Source organism: Saccopteryx leptura, unplaced genomic scaffold (assembly GCF_036850995.1).
Source record: "Saccopteryx leptura isolate mSacLep1 unplaced genomic scaffold, mSacLep1_pri_phased_curated manual_scaffold_15, whole genome shotgun sequence".
Lineage (NCBI taxonomy): Eukaryota > Metazoa > Chordata > Mammalia > Chiroptera > Emballonuridae > Saccopteryx > Saccopteryx leptura.
In genome coordinates, this window is record NW_027095697.1 from 2,805,037 (window position 1) to 2,810,952 (window position 5,916).

Genomic DNA, 5,916 nt, shown 5'->3' on the forward strand with positions numbered 1-5,916 from the left:
CAATGAAAGAGGTGCCCCTTTCCGGAAGTGCGGCAGGAGCTGTATAAATGGTTTCAGGGGGCCACATGCAGCCCACGGGCTGTAGTTTGGGGATGCTTGCCCTAAATATTTAATCTACCATACTTTACAAGAATGCTTGCAAGTTTTTAAAAACTAACCCAATGTGATAATAGGTAAACTCTCTACACATTTCAATACACTAACATTACGTGAACTTTCTTTATAATTCCGGTAACCCTCCACACAGACCCCTGAAAAAACGGTGATGACTATATCATTGCATAAACATGTTTTCAAATGAACATTAAAAAAAATACTCCTAAATAACTCACTGTCACCCTTAGAAAATAATACAAGCAGCCCTGGCTGGTTGGCTCAGTGGTAGAGCGTCGGCCTAGCGTGCGGAGGACCCGGGTTCGATTCCCGGCCAGGGCACACAGGAGAAGCACCCATTTGCTTCTCCACCCCTCCGCTGCGCTTTCCTCTCTGTCTCTCTCTTCCCCTCCCGCAGCCAAGGCTCCATTGGAGCAAAGCTGGCCCGGGCGCTGTGGATGGCTCTGAGGCCTCTGCCTCAGGCGCTAGAGTGGCTCTGGTCGCAACATGGCAACGCCCAGGATGGGCAGAGCATCGCCCCCTGGTGGGCAGAGCGTCGCCCCTGGTGGGCGTGCCGGGTGGATCCTGGTCGGGCGCATGCGGGAGTCTGTCTGACTGTCTCTCCCTGTTTCCAGCTTCAGAAAAAAAAATGAAAAAAAAATAATAATAATACAAGCAGCAGGTCATGGTGCTGATCTTAGATCTCAAATAACATACCTCTCTTCAACTCACCTCATGAAAGCTGAAACTTGAACAATAACAACAAACACAAAGTATTCATCTTGCAATCCCTGCAGTGTGGTATCCCACTACATCACTTTATAAATTAGGAAACACCTTTTTCCTTACCGATACACATAAATAGCTTACTTCTTGCAATGAAACCTCCAGGACTAGGAAGCTAACTCCTATCTTTTCTTTTACCATAAATCTTTCTATTAACATCGTATAAAATATTTCCTTCATAAACTAACTGGAATCCCAACAGCTATGTGAGAAAATAAGTAACACCCTCCCATTCTACTATCTGCAAACATCACTATCTGTGGATATTAACAGACATGCATGACTAATAGACAATACAGGAGCCACCTACACCATAACACAGCAAGAAATAAAAAGAAATGGAAACACCAATACATATTTGGATACCATGCTCTACATTGAAATGCAAAAGGTGGTCCTACAAATTAGGGACAAATTCATTTCAATACATTTCAATGACCATCAATATCTAAATTCAATGCAATAAGTAACAAAGTAGAATAATAAAACTTGAATAATAAATCACGGACCTAACAAGGAAAAGAGAAATATCCATAATTATAAAAAGCATTTTAACGCACCTCTTTCATTCAGGGATATGGCAAACCTCTCAACACCAAGGCGGTCCCCCCCCAAAAAAAATCAAAAGATATTTAAAAAAACCTATGATTAACAAATAAAATTCAAGATACATAACTATTCCACAATCCCAAATAATACATCTATCATGCTTTTCAAGAATGCTTAAAACTCTTTAAAAACTGGCCCTACTGAATGATAAACCACCTTCCTAGACATTTCAGTGCCCTTCAATTACATAGGCTCTCTTTATGGCTCACCACAACATCCATCTAGAAACATGTAAGTAAGAGTAATAACAGTATCGCCATCTTCACATTTTTTCAAAGACACATCTCTTAAGAAAATATAAACCACACACACACACACACACACACACATACACCAAAAAATAACCCTAACATAAATCACTGGTAAAGTTGAAAAATACTTTCAATAGAGATAAGAAAACTGCTGCATTCCTATCATTCTGCTCTCCAGAAATTTGCTACCTATGTCAGACTTCTAAACTACACATGAATATGCCCCCAGGGAATATTCGACCATGATGGTGCCATTTAGTATTGTAGGGAGTGTTGAGGACTAGGTATTATTTATAAGTCCTGACAAGAAAGAACAGAAGCACATAGGCACCTACACTGCACAGCCCTTCAACCGGAACCAACATGGACTCAGCCCATGGTGCTCAAAACACTGACCCTAATCTCCGTAATACAACAAAAGTCTAAACTAGAATACAAAGAGCAAGTCATTTTAAATCCTAATTCTGAAATACAATTTCTCTCTTTGAATATCACCATAGATACTCAAAACCAAAGCTTAAAAAGAAAAAAAAAATAAACCTCCCATCTTTCCATGATTGCAATCGACTGATCAAGGTTCACAAGACAACCATAAACACTCAGGAGTCAACGAACATCTCATGTAGTATAAGACTGAATCACCCAGGGAGAGATCCAGACCAAGCATCTCGCCATCAGCGCTTCTTTTCATATGACAGAAATCACTTTCATACCTGTGTATGATCACTTCTAATCCTTCATCTTCCTTCATTAGATTCCAGAATTCACCCTCTAAAGTTTTCCTCCTCAAAAATGAAGACTTTGACCACAGTGTATATTCCCCAACACCCTCCGTGGAGCACGGGTAATGACTAACCATACTTAGGATGATTACCACAGCGTGCATCCCAGACCTACTCTCATGTCAAATGCTAAGACAGATCTTACTATTTTACTGACTCATCAGTGTACTTTTAACTTACGAAACTATTTTTGCAAACTCCTGGCATGATCTCACTTCTACCTCATCCCTTTCAAGCTTTGACAACTTTCATAGGACTTACTCCTATATCAATATACTGATCATAACTACATACTAGCTTATGTACCTGGATGACTCATGACAGTCACCTACCATTTACTACAAACAAAAAATTTTACTACACTGGAAGAGAAATAACAGTTATACATAAATACTCCACTTATATCAATACAAAAACTCTTGAGTGAATAATATATTTCTTCAGACCCGACTAACAGTAAAACAGGTCATTGCCTTGGATTCTGCTTCACAAGAACAGAGATGATCTATACTATTAAAATTATAACATGCTACCCAAAGACACACAGTATTTTTATACTATTTAATAATAATTAAGTAATATTAATATTTTAATATTCATATTAATATTGAGGATAATAAAAATTAGCCTGACCTGCGGTGGTGCAGTGGATGAAGCATAGACCTGGAATGCTGACGTCGCTTTGGAAACCGCAGGCTTGTCTGGTCAACACACATCCAGGCGATCACTGTAGATGAATGTTTCCCGCTCCTCTCTCTAAAATCAACAACTAAAATTTTTTTAGAAAAAGAATTACATTGTTTTCTGAACACTGTCTATATTGAAATAGAAAAGTGCTCCCACTGGGAGTGGGACGTGCGCTCCACAAACCGTCCAGCGATTCCTCTCTGCTTCTCCCGCCCAGTTACATCTCCTCCCCCAATCCCTCCCTCGTGTCCCCTCCACCCCTCCTGACATCCCTGGGTCACGATCCTCTCACCTCTACACCTCGGACCCAGAGACAACGACCCCTGCCTGGCAGCACCTGGCCTCACATCCACTGACATCGTCCCTTTTCCCGTGCAAAGTATCCAGCCCCGGTCTGGACCCCATTTCCCTCCGGTCCAACCCGGTACCTTTCTCTTGACCCCGCTTCTCATCTCTGGCTGGTCAGCCTCTGGGGGACGCGCCCTGCCGCTCACACCTGACTTGAGTTTTTTCTGACTCATTCATATGAAAACAGTCAGGAACCAGGGATACTTGGTGCACGTTTGTTTACCTTAGCAAAATAAATTCATTTAAACTTTATAATTTTAACATCACAATGGAAAAGTCACCTTCCTTACAAAATCAAAACTCACCACAAGGGAGACATTCTGAAATGCAAAAACCATAAGGGAACAAGCAGATTTCAAGAGAAACAGTGGGAAAATTTCAATGCGGTGGGCAGAATAAAGATGGATGGTCATTCTATGGAAAATAGTACAGTAATTAATACATAGGAACCAGACAATTCCTTCTCCTACTCATCACTATAAACCTACTTTGAACCCACCTAGCTGTGTGATGGGAACGTCATGCAAATGGACATGATACAACACTTAGTAGCTTTGCCGGCAAAACCCATGACTACAAAGAACAGCGCTTCTTACCGCAGAGTGGCATGACCCTGGGAGTTCCTGCTTTCCATACACTGCACAGAAAATCAGAAACATAAGCTTTCAATGACATACAGCAGAACTGCAATAAAAAACAGAAAAATTTATCATCGAAATAGATGAATCACACCTCTCTCCTTCAGAAACGAGAGGACCCCCGCACACACACCTCCTTCAAAATGATCAGTAAGGAGAGAAACCACTTATCGTGAACGGAAAAGTGGATTCCTCTTTCAAAGGGGACCCATTCTGCCAAACCTCCTCTGTGCACCTGCGCTAAGGTGTCATTCCCCAAGATGTCCACACGAGGGCGCCAGGGCATCCCGCGGACGACAGCTAAAAAGGCGACTGTGTTCTACACACCTGCGGTGACACATAGAAACTATGTATCTTCCTCTCCTTATGGTTCCTTTAGTAATCCACAACAAAAATTAACTGCCCAGTCCGTATCCTTGCAAGTTGTAAAAGAAATCCCAAAACTAATAACAAGGGCACTTACAATATTATTATACCGAAACATATAACACCATGCCCCAAAAACATACAGGAAATTCTAAGTCTTGCCTGCACCCATGAGCAAAGAAGAAAACCTGACGCTTCATCACTTTTTCATTTTTCTTCACCACCTACGTGAGTAACCCCATGGAAACTCACCTCACGCGGCCTGCACAATGGCATCACCTGGAGCCCGACCCTAGGTACCCCGGCCCCTTCTCACTGCGGGTAAGGACTGCACTGCACCTAAGTACGCCCGCCCGCACCTCACCTCTCGCCACCTCTTGGGTCCTACCCGCACACCTCTGGCCTCCAGACCCGCCACGGTCCTCATTCCTTCATTATCTTTCAGGGATGCATCCAGTTGCAAAGCGCCAGAACCCAACCGGAATTGCAGACCTAAAGTTTAATGAACAAAACTCATAAAGATAGACCTGGACAGCTCACTCAGTGGATAGACTGTCGGTCTGCGTATGGACAACCCAGGTTCAATTCTGGGTCAGGGCAGATGGAGACATCTGCTTCTCCTCACTCCTTCTCCCTCTCCCCCTCCAGCAGTGCAGCGTGCTCCCAGCGCTGTCACCTCAGGATCTGAACACAGCTCTGTACTGGAGCATCTGCCCCAGATGGGGTTCCTGCGTGGCTCCCGATGGGGCACACATGAAAGTTTGCATCACTATCTCCCTCCTCTCACCTAAAAAATAGATCATTATTATGGAGGTTATAAAATTAAAAACAACTCTTTAAAGAAATTGCTCACATAATACAAAGATGAGCCACGAACACAGACATGATCTTTGCCACATATCTGATCAAACATTTCTGCTCCATACACCCACACAAACACAATAAAAATGACTTTTCTGATAAAAATTCACATGACTCTCTAAAACAAATAACCACACTGAAAAGTGGCTTTCTAGCTAAACACAAACATGGCCTGGTAACACAGTGTAGAAAAAAAGGGGTTCTGTGGAGATGGTCTATTGTTTTTTGAGGCACCTTACCTGGTCATCAATTGCTTTCTCATATCTGCCATGAAGGGAGAGGAGGAACCTGGTGCTCAAGCCAGCAACCTTGACATTGAGGCCAGTGATCCTTGGGATCCATCCAACAACCATGGAGTCATATCAATGATCCCACGTTCAAACCATAAGTCCTAAGAAACCCATGAGCAAGCTGCATGAGCCAGTACTCAGACCAGAGATCTCAGGGTCTTGACCCAGGGTCCTCTACATCTCAATCTGACAGTCTATACAATTG

General features: G+C 42.7%; 1 non-coding gene across 1 annotated transcript; it reads left to right on the forward strand.

Moving 5' to 3' along the window:
• The first annotated feature begins 359 nt into the window (after window positions 1-359).
• On the forward strand, window positions 360-435 carry TRNAA-AGC (transfer RNA alanine (anticodon AGC)). The gene has a single exon. It is a non-coding gene; the product is annotated as a tRNA-Ala (tRNA).
• The last annotated feature ends 5,481 nt before the right edge of the window (window positions 436-5,916 follow it).